This window comes from Callorhinus ursinus, unplaced genomic scaffold (assembly GCF_003265705.2).
Source record: "Callorhinus ursinus isolate GAN/ISIS: 27379988/994484 unplaced genomic scaffold, GSC_fseal_2.0 scaffold62, whole genome shotgun sequence".
In the NCBI taxonomy this organism is placed as follows: Eukaryota; Metazoa; Chordata; class Mammalia; order Carnivora; family Otariidae; genus Callorhinus; species Callorhinus ursinus.
Genome location: NW_027397124.1, coordinates 8,617,019 through 8,633,829, shown reverse-complemented (window position 1 = coordinate 8,633,829; position 16,811 = coordinate 8,617,019). Strand labels below are relative to the sequence as shown.

The 16,811-nt window shown below is 44.3% G+C and overlaps 1 long non-coding RNA gene across 1 annotated transcript; it reads left to right on the top strand.

Moving 5' to 3' along the window:
• The first annotated feature begins 2,596 nt into the window (after positions 1-2,596).
• Positions 2,597-16,092, top strand: LOC112834394 (uncharacterized). Its single transcript, XR_003210882.2, has 4 exons — positions 2,597-2,707; positions 13,755-13,923; positions 15,040-15,223; positions 15,695-16,092. It is a non-coding gene; the product is annotated as an uncharacterized lncRNA (long non-coding RNA).
• The last annotated feature ends 719 nt before the right edge of the window (positions 16,093-16,811 follow it).

Sequence of the window (16,811 nt, the reverse complement as noted above, 5' to 3'; positions counted from 1 at the left end):
GAATAAGGACGAAACTTCCCCAACCTTCTCCTGTCTGATGACCTTCAAACTGTAACACCGGCTCTCCCTGGTTCTATGGCAGCCTACCGGTCTTCAGATTCAAACTGGGACATGGGCCCTGCAGATTTTGGACTTAATTATGTGAATCAGTTCCTTATAACAAATCTATCATCTCTCTTTCATCGACTCTATCGATGAATCTGTCATCTATCTGTCCAACTGGTTCCATTTCTCTGGAGCATCCTGACTACTATATCTCTCAATTTATTGTTGACAAACTCCCTACTATTACGAACGTTCCATAAAGGGAAGGGCTTTGTTTCGTTTGTTATTATATCCCTGGTGGTCAGGCAGGCCCTTAAAAATTATACAAACGATATTTGCTGAGTGAAAGTATCTCGCTGGGGGAGCCGTGTTGCCTTTAGGTTTGTGGGATGGCACTGAAGGGGACACATGTTAGCTCAAGAAAGCAGCCTCTACTTGGGTGAGTGGTGAAACATGTCCTGTTGTTGCAAAAAGTAAAACGGAAGAGAATTTTTAAGAGTCAAAGCGTATTATTACTCAAAGGGGAAGTTTATGTAAATTCAGCTAAAAGGCAGGGGTAATCTATTCATGAGTTTTAAATTTTGTTTGTAGAGATTTGGAAATTATATAGGTTGATAAAGAAAAATGAGACTCTTATCCCTAAGTTTTGGCTAGCTCTGGAATCTCTAATCAGATGGTTCTGTTGCCCCAGAGATCCTGAGTCTTGACCATGTCATTCAGCTGAAAGCAAAGTGCAAAGAGATCAGTGTCAGTCATGATTACAAATCTCAGTTGCCTCTGTTAGGAAGCCATGGAAGGTATAGAAACCATTGCTGATGGATGTGAGCTGAGGGGCTCATGCGTCATGTCTGTGACCTGCAGATTCGATTACAAATCACCATGTCTCACTGCATCGTGTCGCCATGATAAAGCAGGTAGTTCTCCCCTGTGAGCAGTCTTACAAACTTAAAAAAAAAAAAATCAGGTGAGAAATATATTCTGTGTGACTGGCTTATTGAGTGGGCTGAACAGAGTCAGGGTACCATCCGAAAAGGCACTGTTTTTCTCTCGCGCTGCCTTTAGACAAGCTCTTTCTGGTGTCCCTTTCCCTGGTCCCCACTGGCAGCATGTCTACTTTCAGTGGTGAGAGCTGTCAGGTTTTCAGATGTTACAAGTCCACCCAAAACAGCCCCTCGGCTCCAATACCAGCCACTCCTCTCCTCCCCCTTCTGCCTGGAAGCTGTGGTTCACGGATCTGCTGTGGGGTCAGGTGAGTTTGCAATCTCTTTGGAACCTATAATTTTGTCCCAATTAATTGACATTTCAGTATCCTGAAACTGGCCCCGGACATGGGAGGCAGGGGAAGGCAGAGAGAGAGACGGAAGAAAAAGGAAAGCCACTCCGTATTAGTAAGCAAGGGAACTTAGGAGGCTTGTCTTGGCGGTGGCAAGTGGAGTAGATCTCCGCACCTGCCTGCCAGAATCTTAAGTTTATATGGAACCTATAACTGGGTTCAGTCGGGTGTCCAGTCCGGACTTCTGTCTCAACACCACATTTCTGTCTCAACGCTGTATCTTTGGAGCAGCAGACGGGACAGGGGCTGGGGAGCCTCCGATTGCCTGGGTCCAGCTCAAGGGTCAACTGGCATCGCATCTTTTTTTGGGGGGGGGAGTGGAGGGGCATATTACAGAATGTTTTATTCTTTTTTTAACTTATTGAGAGATAATTGACATACAATATTATATTAGTTTCAGGTGTACAACATCGTGATTTGATATTTGTATACATTGCAAAGTGGTCACCGTAGTGTCTGTCACTTTACAAAGTTACCCTCTGTCACCTTACAAAGTTAATACAGTGTTATCGACTGTATTGCCAGGATGTACACGGTCACATCTTCTTGATGACCTCCTCCAACAGCTCTGTGCTTTCATGAATGCTCCACCTTGATCTCACACTTCTCCATTAACTACTGTTTTCCTAGGTGGAGGTGGGACAAGGAGCGGGAAGAAGGGGAGAGAGGAAAAGGGGCAAAGTTCTCTTCAGAGGGGTGGCGCTGTTTATAGTCCTCTCCGCAGCGTCAAATCGCCCTCTGTCATACGGACCTCCAAATGCTGGCTCTTTTGGGGGGCATATTAGCGGATCCTTCAGAGAAGCCCAATGGGGAGCTCCGCCCCGCACTCTCCTGACCCCTCCCACCTTCACCCTACTTCCTGCTCGCCTGTCATAACTCTCCCCCCACTCTTTCTTCACGGTCTCTTCATCCTGACTGGGAGCCCCCTTGGTGGCGGGGGTGGGGGGGTCCTTTGAAGCTCGCTCATGCTCAGTCACCTGCCACAGCACCCTTAGCCCATGGAGCGCGGGCTCACGGGCCCCCTCCTTCTCAAACGGTGCAAGTACAGATGGCTGGACGACTGCCCCCTGCAGCCTCTGTTCTCTAGCGCCCTGAGGGCAGCTCGAGAGCGCCTCCTGCCCTCAGATTCTTCCAGCTGGGAAGCCGGCGGCCCCCCCCCCCCCCGTGGCGCCCCCCCCCCCGCCCCGCCACCTTTCCCCTTTGACTAAGCACCAGCCACACCCTGCTGAACTGGAGCTGGGGCCTCTCACTGCTTTGTTCTCTGCCCAGGCCTGGGAGACGCCCCCGCAGTCAGTCCGCCTGGTCATCTGATTTTCAACATTTGCTCAGGTAATAGATTTTAATTTTTTTTTTTTTAAATTAAAGGGAGCCTTCCAATTGTATATACTTAAGTCCCACAAAACCCGGTTATCCCATCTCCTGGGAGAAACTTCTCTCTGACTATTTAAGGAACACCAAAGGTAGGAGAATAAAATGCGATGGGTAGGCCCTGACCCCCCAGTTTGTCTTATTTTAAGAAACTGGCTTTCAGGGCTCCAATTGATTGGGACATATATTAAGTTAAAATTTGCGGAAGTGTGTTTTGCCCTCATTATTCTAGGTAACTCCGTGGCCAATGGGACACATATCTCTGTCAATCTACCTGGTCTATCAACATAGATACTTTAAAAAAATGAAGTGGAAGCATACACATAATTCTTCAATTTTCTTCTTAATATATTATAGGCATTTCCTTGTCTCTCTGTATAAATCTATCTCATAGTGTATGATAATTTTTGTCCCAATTAATTGACATTTAGATTATTCTAATTTTTCCTTATTATAAACATACTTTTTTTTAAAGATTTTATTTATTTATTTGACAGAGAGAGACACAGCGAGAGAGGGAACACAAGCAGAGGGAGTGGGAGAGGGAGAAGCAGGCTTCCTGCGGAGCAGGGAGCCTGATACAGGGCTCGATTCCAGGACCCTGGGATCATGACCTGAGCTGAAGGCAGACACTTAACGACTAAGCCACCCAGGTGCCCCATAAACATACTTCTTTTATGTGATTTTACTGTCCAACCGGGTCATACAAATTTACACTCACCAAGACTGTATGACAATACCCATACACCCTTGATAAGAGCAGGTGCAATAAATCTTTTTAATTTTTGTCAAATATATAGGCTCTAAACTGTATCTCCTTCCTTTAGTTTGAAAAAATATGTTATGTGAAATTGAACATTTTTACCTATGTGTATTAACTTTTCAACTTATTTAACTTTTATTTCTTCTATAGCGAATTGATACTTTATATTCTCCTATCTTTTAGCTTTGACTATGGACAGCCATTAGGTCAATGTTAGTATAGACTGCACAGGATGGGTAAAGCTCAAGCTTTTCAAGAGCCTGTCGTGGCATTACCTCCTGGCAGGTAACTGTACTTAGTGTGGAGTTATCTACTGACAAGGGATACTTTTTCTATAGATGAGCAATTGCACAATGTGTGTGGGGGCTGAGATTACTTAGTGCAACTGGAGTGTGGCCAGAGGGCCTGGCCCAGACAGCGGGTGTGCAGGCTGCAATGAGGGGAAGGGTTTAAGACTAAGGTTTTGCTGCATGACCTTGATTTTCAGAGTCTTCAGGAAAGATCGGGGTGGGATTAGACCTCTTTGGCCATTGGTGGTGAGAATAGTATTTACTGCTCTGAACTGCAAGGAAGCTGAGTTCTGCCTGCTCAAGAGAGCCCTACCCTAGTAAGGCTCCAGCTTAATGTGGCTGCCAGGCGTAGATAGGCGGCACCAGATCAATTGGCTCCAAATGTCATTTTTCGTTCAGGGCGAGGAAGGAATTGTGCAGGGGCTGATCTTGAATTTAAGTGGCTGCCCTTGAATTAAGCCACCGCCCTCATGTGGCTTCCAGTTAGCTCCAGAAAAGGGTTGCCAGACTGAGCGAATAAATACATAATATGCCCCATTAAATTTGAATTTCAGATAAACAAAACAAAAATTTTTTAAAGATTTTATTTATTTGAGAGAGACAGAGCATGAGCAAGGGGAGAGGCAGAGGGAGAGGTAGAAGCAGACTCCCCGCTGAGCAGGGAGTCCGACATGGGGCTCCATCTGGGGACTTGGGGGATCACCACCGGAGTGGAAGGCAGGGCTCAACTGACTGAGCCACCCAGGCGCCCCTACAAAACAAATTTTAGTACTGAAGTATATTCTCTGCAATATTTAGGATATACTAAAAGGTATTTGTTGTTTATCTGCAATTCGTATTTCACCGAGTATGCTGAATTGTATCTGGCTACCCTCTACTAGATCGATGAATTACCTTGAACATAGCTCCCGGTGCCCAGGATCCAAATTGTACAGTGTATGTTGTATTATGGAGCAGCCCCGTGGTAGAAGAATGGTTTCCGCTAGGGCTCTAGGAGCGCAAACTTCACAATTAGCAAGAGCAGCTTTGATCTTCCAGCGGAAACAGACTTGGAGAATGAAAGAGAATGCATCCCTGGCAGGTAAGTTTCTCCACAGAGAAGCCACCACCCACGGCATTGAAAATGCCGGTTCATGCAAGAGAGCTCCGTATTTCCCAGGGCAGAGCCACACTCTCCGCAGCGAGTTGCCAGAAACACGAGACCCAAAGGAAAAGAGTAATTCAGCTGACTGAATATGGCGAATGGGAAATGAAGGCTTAGTGCCTGGAACTGCATCACTGCAGAAATATTAGCAAGAACATAGCATTTTTAAGAATGCCGCATTCTGAAGGGGGCTACAGTACGTATAGGTAGCTTTCTCCCGTGTGTTAATGCGTGGTGCCCAATTTAACCTCTTGGTGGAAGATTTCTTCCAAATGGAGTTTAAATTCCCAGGTTGTGGACTCTGGACAACTGATGGAGACTAACCAGTATCTTGGTGAATTGAGTCAAGATCTTCTCCATTCTCTCCTTCAGACACCAATGACTTTTTGCCTTGCACTTTGGCAACTGTAAGCACTGGGTTCTGAGAACATAATTTTATCTGGGATAATTGCAAATAGGGTCTGCCAATTGGCTTGCTTCCTAAATTTGGTAGCTGTAAAGCCAATGTTATGATATTCTTACCTTTCTTTGAACACATTGGAATTGTTAAAGGCAGAGTGTATGAGAGGTTGGAAGTTCAACTTCTCTGGTCCAGAATGAATTACACCTTTCCAGAGATCAGCCCAGTCTACTGCTGCTGAGCGACACTCACTCCACCCAAGCATCGAGGGATGTCTAGAGATACTGCACATAATCAGAGCAAAATCTGGTCAAAATCAGACATGACGGGGGAGGAGGGATATTAAACCTCAATTTCTTTGGGTTTTTAACTCACCAGGGTGGAAGCTTTTGGATATTATATCCTTTGGACTGTAGCTTAAGAATTTTGGATTTTGATTGATTGATTGATTGATTTGTTGTGTTGGAATAGTTCCGATTCTTTTTTAAATTTTTAAATATTTATTTTTTAATTTAAATTCTAGTTAGTTAACATATTGGTACAATACTGGTTTCTTAAGTAGAATTCAGTGATCACCCCCAGTGCTCATCACAACACGTGCCCTCTTTAATGCCCATCACCCATCTAGGGCATCCCTTAGCCTCTTCCTTCCATCAAGCCTCAGTGTGTTCTCTATAATTAAAGTCTCTTATGGTTTATTTCCCTCTCTCTTTTTGCCCCCTTCCCATATGTTCATCTGTTTTCTTTCTTAAATTCCACATATGAGTGAGATCATATGGTATTTGTCTTTCTCTGACTTATTTCGCTTAGCATAATACGCTCTAGCTCCATCCACATTGTTGCAAATGGTAAGATTTCATTCTTTTTTTTTTTTAAAGATTTTATTTATTAGACAGTGAGAGAGATAGCAAGAGAGGGAACACAAGCAGGGAGAGTGGGAGAGGGAGAAGCAGACTCCCCGCGGAGCAGGGAGCTGGATGCGGGGCTCGATCCCAGGACCCTGGGATCATGACCTGAGCTGAAGGTAGATGCTTAATGACTGAGCCACCCAGGCACCCAAGATTTCATTCTTTTTGATGGCTGCATAATATTCCATTGTGTGTGTGTATACACACACACACACACCCACACACACACCCACACACACACCACATCTTCTTTATCCATTCATCAGTCAATGGACATTTGGGCTTTTTCCATAATTTGGCTATTGTTGACAATGCTGCTATAAACACTGGGGTGCATGTGCCCCTTCAAATCTGTATTTTTGTATCCTTTGGGTAAATACCTAGTAGTGCAATTGCTGGATTATAGAGTAGTTCTATTTTTAACTTTTGAGGAATCAGATTTTGATCTCTTTAAAATTTAATCATCAAATTTCAATTTCTCAGGAGGAAGTTCATAATGGGAAAAGGTTTTCATTCAAATGTGAAGTAACTTTATATTATTGAAATTTTATTATTAATTTAAATAATAAAGGATTTGATATAAACAGTTATTGGATTATCTAAATACCATGAAGAACCTCTGACAATATGACTGGATGTAATTAGGTTGGAAAATAGAATAGGGAGCGTTTAGCCTTGATTACAGATTGGCCCAAAGAAAGAAATTAATGTATTTGCACTATTCCAGACCATATTAAAAGATGCAAAGCTTGCTAATTAATTTTATGAAGCTAGCATAATCTTAATATCAAAGTCTGATATTAAGATAACAGATACAAATATACAGGGGTCCTTTATCCAGGGGGATATGTTCTGAGACCCCCAGTGGATGCCTAAAACTGGATAGTACTTAACCCTATATATACTATGTTTTTTCCTACACATACGTACCTATGGTAAAGTTTAATTTATAAATTAGGTGCAGTCAGAGATTAACAACAACAATAATAAAGTAGAGCAATTATAACAATGTACTGTAATAAAAGTTATGTGAATGTGGTCTCTCAAGTTATCTTAATTCTACTGTACTCATTCATCCTTCTAATTGTGATGATACGAGATGATGAAATGTCTAGGTGACGAGACGAGGTTCGGTGAGTGATATAGGCATGTGATATAGCGTTAGGCTGCTGTCAATCTTCTTTTTTTTTTAAGACTTTATTTGTCAGAAAGAGAGAGAGAGCACAAGCCGGGGCGGGGGGCAGCAGGCAGAGGGAGAAGCTGGCTGCCCTCAGAGCAGGGAGCCCGATATGGAACTCGATCCCAGGACCTGGGATCATAACCTGAGCCGAAGGTAGATGCCTAACTGACTCAGCCACCCAGATGCCGCTCAGAATGAGGGTCATCTACTTCTGGACCATGGTTGACCATGGGTAACTGAAACAGTGGACAGTGAAACCATGAATAAGGGGGACTACTGTACAGCTAGTTCATGTCATTCCTGAGAGTTATGTTCCATACAATTGCCACAGACCCTGAATTAGTGAACACTGACCCATCGCTCTTAGGGCAAATACACAGTTAGGTTCCTGTAAGCCTCCGGGCATAATATTTTCATCAACCAATTAATGCATAACCTTGTTTTATGTGTGTTTCTGTTTAGAGACACCTTGTTTATTATATATTGTTCTTTATTAACACTGAACACATGGCCAACCCATGCCTACAAGTCATGCCTGAATGAAGCTTTCCTAAGACACATATTTTCTCCCAAAGGCACATCACAGTCTTTTTACACATAGGCATCCCGGACAATACTTCAGCACTATGGTTATGGGCCATTTTAAACATTGAAATCACCAACAAAAAGCACAAAAGTGCAAAAAACATAGCCACCACCACAAACTGGACACTTGTTTACAGTATGAAAATTGAAATGAGTTTGAGAACTTCTCAAACTCAACATCCAAAAAACAAATAAGTCAAAAAATGAGCAGAAGACATGAACAGACACTTCCTGAAGAAGACATACAAATGGCTAACAGACACATGAAAAAATGTTCGTCATCATTAGCCATGAGGGAAATTCCAATCAAAACCATATTGAGATACCATCTTACGCCAGTTAGAATGACAAAAATTGACAAGGCAAGAAACAACAAATGTTGGAGAGGTTGTGGAGAAAGGGGAACCCTCTTACACTGTTGGTGGGAATGCAAGTTGGTAGAGCCACTTTGGAAAACAGTGTGGAGATTCCTCAAAAAATTAAAAATAGAGCTACCCTATGACCCAGCAATTGCACTACTGGGTATTTACCCCAAAGACACAGATGTAGTGAAAAAAGGGCCATATGCACCCCAGTGTTCGTAGCAGCAATGTCCACAATAGCCAAGCTGTGGAAGGAGCTGAGATGCCTTTCAACAGATGGATGGGTAAAGATGTCGTCCATATATACAATGAAATACTACTCAGCCATCAGAAGGGATGAATACCCAACTTTTACATCCACATGGTTGGGACTGGAGGAGATTATGCTAAGTGAAATAAGTCAAGCAGAGAAAGTCAATTATCATACAGTTTCACTTATTTGTGGCACATAAGGAATAGCAGGGAGGACATTAGGAGAAGGAAGGGAAAAATGAAGGGGGGGAAATCGGAGGGGAGATGATCCATGAGAGACTATGGACTCCGAGAAACAGACTGAGGGTTCTAGAGGGGAGGGGGGGTGGGGATGGGTTAGCCTGGTGATGCGTTTCCGCCAGGATACAGAATCTGTGAATACTGAGCATTGCCTGCTTGGCAAAACTGCATTCATAGTAGCAACACAGTTCTAACTGTGGACTAAGAACCCAAATGAAGACAATTGTAAGAGAGTATTAAAGGGCATTAGACAATGATATACCCTGAGTAGATGGCTAGACCCACTATATTTCTGGATGGGAAGACTTAATCATATAAGATGTAGACAAAATTACATTGGGTAGTTTTTTTTATTTATTTATTTATATTATTATTATTATTAATTTTTTGAGAGAGAGAGAGAGGGCGCATGAGTGGGGGGGCGTTGTGAAGGGACAGAGGGAGAGGGAAAAAGAGAAACTTAAGCAGACTCCATGCCCAGGGCGCAGCCTGATGCAGGGCTTGATTTCATGACCCTGAGATCATGACCTGAGCCAAAATCAAGAGTCAGACGCTTAACTGAATGAGGCACCCAGGCACCAATTTTTTTTTTAAGACAAAGCATTATAAAGTTTTTGTGTAAAAATAGATATGTAAGAGTTGCCCAAAATGTTTTTAGAAAAAATAGAGAATATAAAATTTACTATGAAAGTATTGTTAAGAAAACTGTGTAGCACAGGCATAGTGGTAAAAAAAAAGAGAGAGAGAGAGAGAGAGAACTTAGAAATAGATCCACGGCACTGTCCTAAATGAGCACATGCCATTTCTGTTCATTAGAGGATAGGGTGATATTTTATAGCTGGCGTTGTCATGACTCTCTTTACATACTGAAAGAAAAGACTGAGACCCGAACCTCACATGATATACCCAAAAATGCATTTCAAATGGATGAGCTATAGTTCTTGATCTTTTTAGCTGTAGAAATTTTAAAGAAAATTCAAGACGCGGGTTTTATCACCGTGGGTGGCATCGGCCTTTAGGAAACCGAGAATCCATAAAGAGTTGACTACCTAAAAATTAAAAATCTCTGTGTGTCAAAGGACAAGATTAAGAACAAAGTTAAAAGACAAACAAGCCTGGGAAAAAGCATTATTAACCCATGTGAAAGACCAAGTGTTAATGTAATTCAGCTTCTACCAATTCATAAGAAAAGGAACGTACTATGACAAAGGGTGTGTGAACATTCTCAGGAGAGAAGAGGCCCCCCCACCCCGAGTGACCAATCAACATACACAGATATGCTCAGCGTGAAACAGAGAAGTGCCAACAGAAATAACAATAAGATCATCTTCCCCCCATAGAGTTTGGGGGGAAGGTGGGAAAGCACTGGGCTCAAAAACTGTGGGGAAATAGGCATTTGTATCTACTTCTATTGGAAATAAGACTTGTTAGCATAATTTTTGGAAAACGATACACCAATATTTATTAAATGCCCGATGTCCGTGCCTGTAAATACTCAACCCATCAACAGTATGTGTAGGAACCCATCCTCTAGAAATCAAAGCACCATTTTAATATATATTCACATATATTCATCTTATTCATCTACTGCAGCACTGTTTATAACAGGAAAAAAATGGAAACATTCAGAGTGTCTACCAAATACGAGTGTAGCCAGATCATGGGACAGTCCGCATCTGTGAAAAAGGATGCAATAGACTTTCTTTTCATGCGGTGGCTTTTTCCCAAGATGGTATCTTTAAGACCCTGTGAGATCTTGCTCTGAGTTTCTCTAGAAATTCTCTAGGCTTTGCAGCTCTGGCTGAGCTTCAGGTAAGATAGTGTTACGGAAAAATTGTGTTTGTGATCTTGCATTTAGTAGCAAAACAGGTGTCCCTCTCTGGGGCCACCCACACCATCCTGCTTATGTGCTTAACAGGTTCACAACTTTCTCCCATCTCCCCCTGAGAGGCAGAGGAAATCGCATCATCCTTCTACCAAACCGTTTTGGGTTTCACTGGCCCGGTGTGCATTGCCCCAGACCCTTAGAAATATGACCCCTTGGATGGAACCACATTAAAAAAGTTTTTTTAAAAATGATTTCAGAAAACCCTGGGGAAGGGGGTAGGTGGGGATAAAAAACACAATATGGGTTTTTCAATAACATCTTGAACTTATAACTCTGGAATATTGTCTTTGAGCCATTAATGAAACCCACATTGCACCAGGGGCCTTGATGTTGCACACGGTGGGGGCGGGCCACTGCATTCACTGTCCTTTGCCTCTGCACTCCTCATTACGTCCATGTTCCTTTTTGTTCTCGAAGGTAACTTCTGGGGTGCCCGTGGCCTCTGACATTTCTCCTGGGAAGAACTGGCTTAGAAATTCAAGCAATGCTTGACTCTATGTTCCATGCCTGACATTACCACCTGCTCAGCCTGAATAACTTTGCAGGGGGAGGGGGGGCCTCTGGCCTGCTCTCCTCAGTTTGGGTTGATGAGAATTCCCCCCAGAGCCTAAACCTTTAAAATCTGCCCAGAAGAACAGCAGCAGTCCTACAAATTAGTAGAGGTGCACAGGGCCTGAAGGAAATTGGAAATCTTAGAAATTACATTATTTCTAGACTGGTAGAAACTTTAGAGGGGTGTGTGTGTGTGTGTGTGTGTGTGTGTGTGTGTGTGTGTGTGTGTTTAAATCCACCCCGATTTACAGACTGAAAGGAAATTGGATTTCAAGAAAAGAAGACTTCAAGCTTCAGATAGTTGCTCCGGACCTGGGTGTCCCTCAGCCAGTGCTTCTCGGAGTGTGGTCTGTGGACAAGTTGCTCCAATTCTCCCAGGAGCTTGTTAAAAATGCAGATTTCAGGCGCCTGAGTGGCTCAGATGGTTAAGCATCTGCCTTCAGCTCAGGTCATGATCCCAGGGTCCTGGGGTGGAGTCCTACATCGGGCTCTTGCTCAGCAGGGAGCCTGCTTCCCCTCTCCCATTTCTCCTCCCCTCTGCTCATGCTCTCTCTGTCAAATAAATAAATAAAATCTTTAAAAAAATGCAAATTTCACAGAGATTCCAATTCAACAGGTCTGAAAGTAGACCCGGAAATCTGGATTTTAAAGTCCTCCCGGCGATTTGTACATTCTCTATGATGTAAGAACCAGTGGCTAGGCTCAGTCCACCTACCTGGGGGCAGTGCTTCTCTGCTGAGAAGGCAGGCTGGCAGGTGCACCTGAAATGGTGAGACAGCTACGATTTAGAAATTGAGCCTGTAAGCGCCCCAAGACATTCCCACTGAAAGACGAGAGTTTGTCCTTCCTGATCATTGAAAGGATGATGACTTCTAATACTGCTAATATAGTATGTTAATATTTTATAACTTCTGATACTGCTAATTAAAGCTGACACTTTGTCTTGTTTCTGTGTTGACAAAAGCAAATCAGTGATTCTGGCCATCTGGAGAGTTATTGGTGCTCCTTGGGCTGAGGTGATTTGATCCTTCATACTTACGTGCTTCCTTTGGCTTATGGAAGGTGCCAGATGCTGGCATCTGGCAAAGCTGGGAAAGAAGAGGCAAGAACGGCTGATGTTCTTTGGGCGGGGCTGTAGGTCTTCTCTTCTGAACCTAGTGGAAACTGTGCACCTCCTCCATAGAAACACGTACCCACACAGACCTGTGCAGAAATTCCTGAAAATACATGGACTCTATGAACTCAAACACCCCCACTAGAGACAGAAAATCTTTTCTACTTTAATTGACTCCAAGAACTCCCTACAGCTATATTCTGGGGGATCTGGAATTTAAAGTATCTAATTTTTCAAGAAAACACTGGAGAACAGCAAATTCTGTAAGATGCTGATTATTAATAAAGTTGGGTGATGGTTGTAGCAGGGTGCATTAATATACTTTCTTTTGGGTATGAAATTTTCTGTAGCAGAAAATGGAAACATTTAAATATCAAATTCTCTTCTATTCATTTACATTTGGTGTCTCTGTTATCGAGGGAATCTGGGTTGCCAACTGAATACCGATGAGGACCAATGAAGTCACATTGATAAAAAAACAATCCCCAAATTTTGCAGCTGTAAAAAAGTCCCTTATTATACACCAAATGTCAGGCTTTCTCTTGTAATTTATAATCTGTTCTACTTTCCGTGGGGACTCATATCAATGTCAGCTCTTGCCACAGACTGCTGCATAACACACCCTCCCAAAACGTGGTGGCATAAAAAAAATAAACTTTTATTTGGGCTCACATGTCTGCTGGGGCAGGCCAGCTTCAAACTACAGGCTGACTGGGGGAGCTCTGATGATCTCAGCATGTTCAGGCGTGTGTTAAGTGCTTCTCATTTTCCTGGGCTTGTTGAGCTCCCCAGGGCATGCTCTTCTCACGAGAGAGGCTCAAAAGGGCAAGGCCCTGCTTGCATCATGTTGCTAATATCCTGTTGGGCAAAGCAAGTCACCCAGTGAAGCCCAAAGTCAAGGGGAGGAGGAGAACATTGCACCAGAGGGAAGAATTACCAAGTCCCATGGCACAGGGACCGGAGAGGGGGTGGTCAATAATCTCTTTACCATAGGGCCAGTCCATTGGTTTTTCCACCTCCAATAAAGAGAAAGGTTACTTTCCCTGAGTATTTAAAGTGAGCCAGACCTCTGTTACAGGCTCGTCTCCCGACAGAGGGGCCCATGGGAAGCTGTCTCCCCAATCCAGATTTCCCTTGGCTTTGGTGAGACTATTTCTAACCCTCGCTCTCAAATCTCCTAAAATTATTATGTCAGGGACTGGATGGTTATACTATATAAAATCCCAGAGGCTGTCAAATTGAATCCAGACATCTAAGGGATAAATAAGTATATTAATAGGCTGGATTTATATTTATATTATTTATATTTATATATGTGAAACCCCACCAGGTCTGTCAGGAAGCTGTATGAAGTTGGAACGGACCAGCTTACGTGTACCAAGAAGCCTGAAAGCTTAGCCTCTGTTAACAGACGTTGTGAGAAGTCCGCTCTCCTCTGGTCATGTTGCTTTCATTAGGGCCAGATAGGAAAAGGCCCCAGACTTTAAACCCGAATTAAGGTGAATTTATATATATAATTTTTTTTTTGCTTCTACAATCTTTCCCAGTTAATGAAAAGATTCTTAGTCACCAGGAAGCTAACCCCCCCTCAGAAAACCCTCCTCAAAAAAAAAAAAAAAAAATCGTGATTTTCCTTAGGGGCCTTGCTGTTCAAGGATTCCTTATCTGATAACTTCTTACCTTTGAGTAAGGACAGGACAAGCCTCTGGGCTTAAAAGTGTAGAAACAACATTCTCTTCTAATGCAGAACAGAAGACTTGTTTGTCCCGTCCATTTAGGGAAAAACTGTGGTAGGCTGATGGTGAAAAATGGCCCCCGGTTCTCCACCTCCCCCTGGATCCACACCCTTTGTCCTGCGATTTAGAAGAATTTCCTCGCACCAAGAGGTGGAGCCTGTTTCTCCACCTTTCAAATCTGGGCCAACCATGTGATCTGTTTTGGCCAAGAGAACGCTCTCGAAGAATACCGTGCGGTTTATGAATCTAAGCCTAACGAGGCTTTGTGTGCTTCCGCGGTCCTTCGGGACCCTGCCCCGCGGGCCACGGAGCGAGCCCTGCCTCGGCCCGCCCGGGGGTGTGGGTTGGGCGGAGAGGCGGGGGGCGGAGACCGCCGGGGGGGGCGGGGGCAGTAGTGGCTCCTCCCTGCTACCCCCCAGCTGCCCGGCCAGCAGACCCCAAGAACCTGGCCGAAATCAGCCGAGCCTGCCCAGGTTGGCAGAACTGCCCAGGGGAACCCATAGAACTCAGGAGCAAAATGCCCATTATTCTATGACGCTGTGGCTTCGTGCACTGGAGGGATCTGGAAGCCGTGGTGGGGCTCGGTTAAGAAATGAGCCTGCGGAACCGAGGGAACCGTCTTCACTTCCTGGTGGCGTTGGGTGGCTGTGGGGACTAGCCTGCAAAGGAGGACAGGGGCGGAAAAGAAGTGAATTCGTTAGTTCGATCATGCCCCTCAACTGGCTAATAACGATACACTGCTGGAATAGCAGAGTATTTATTCCACGGCGGCCAATCTGCTGGTTTCCTGACAGGCTGCAGGTGCGAAGGGTGGTGGCGGGCGGGAGGACCGGCTAAACCCGAAGCCCGTGTGCAGAGTCCCTGTTCCGTCGCCAACAGGTGCGTCACGAGAGGCCAAGAGGGTTCTTTCCACTGACGCTCAGCACCTGGGAGCCTCTTCAGGGGAGCCACACCTTAGCATGGTCACGGAAGGTCACAAGTGCCTCCTTCTTTATGGGCACCGGTCTCCTATAAGGCGATGGGATCTGGCTTCTGAAATGACGGAAAGTGGCAAAAAGATCAGGTATTTTCTTCCACAAAGAATTATTCCAATTTCTCTAGCTTTTCTTGACAATGGAAGATACATGGGTCTGAACACTGAGACTGCCATTCTAGCAAGTCAGGCTTTTTCTGAGTGTCCTCCGTGGAGGGGGCAGGCTGCTATGGGGCAAGCCCACTGACACCCCCCCCCCCATCTCCAGTCCTTTCAGAGCAGCTAGGCGCATGCAAAATGCAGAACAGGGTCATCAGCCCCTCTTTTCACCTGCCACCTTCCCTCCCATACTGGCCTTCAAGAGAAACTGGAGAAGCCTACTCTCCAGTGCCCTCCGCCCTCTACCCTCTGCTTGGGCTGCCTAACATAGTTTGGGAACAAGACATTTCTTATATGCTTAGGGCACTTCATGCTTTAAACGTGCTTTCGTATCTTAACTCATTTTATCTTAAACATCAAAATGATTCACTAGGAAAACAAAGGTCTTTTCATACTCTACAGACTTGGGAAACTGAGACGCAGAATCTCAGGGGTGACCTCAGGAGTCTGGTGACTAACACCCAGCCCGATTCCTGTATGACCCACAGACAGACAGCTTGTACATGCGATGTTGACTCAGATCCTAAACTTCTTCACTTGGCTCTACTGTTGGGAGATTGCGGCGGATGACATCTCCCCAGAGCACCAGAATCTTCCCGTAGCGCCTCTTTTACTTAGCTAATTGGAAGCTTTCTGTTCGGAGGCCTTAAAGTGAGCGACCGCAGAGAGGGGGAAAAGTTTATTTCCATGCTGCTGCGTCTAATGACAAGTAATCAGTTCCGCAGGTACCTTTTTCATTGACCTTTTTTCCACATGGTGCTCTCAGGAAATTCCATTACTATTGATCCCCTCCAGTTTTAATGCTGTAATGATGCTGTTTCCATTCACAAGGGAAATGATTATGTACACTCTGAGTTGTGAATACATATGTACATATTTATATACGTATCTTTGTTGCCCTAGCAAAGTTCTCCATGCAGTTAAAGTGGTTTGTGAATATCTTTCCTAAACCCCCTCCAGATGTGTCACCAGCATACTGTAAAGTCAGACTTTTCTTTTGTTTGTTGGTCGGTATTTGGTTTGAACGTGCCAGGCATTTTATATTATACAAAAGCGATGACTATAGAAAAGGTTTGTTCTCCGTCTCTTCTCTCCCCCCAACCCTCCCGCCCGCAAAGAACTCCTTTTCAACGTAAGAAGTCAAAAGCTTCCTGTGTTATTCTTTGGGTTTCTCCCTCCAACATTCAAACCTTCGTCTGGGCCAGAAGAAGAGTCGAGGAGGCTCCCTCCAGAGTGGCAGCCAGCTTTCAGAGTCTCCCCTTTCCAAGTGGAGAAATAAATTAAAGCTGACGCTTGGAGCGTGTGTACGCCCGCCGCCTTTAGATTTGTGCTCGCGAGAGTTTATTTATTTTTGCTCCGTTGCAAAAAGATTTATGAGCCCTAATTATGAATTCTGACACTCTTGCACTACCATGGATGCACTTAGGTTGCTTTTCACTTTCTGATGGCTTTCCAAATCTTTCCTTTTCAACTCTCAACCCTCAGGGGCAACAAGGGTCCCTTTTGAAAGAGGGTCTGG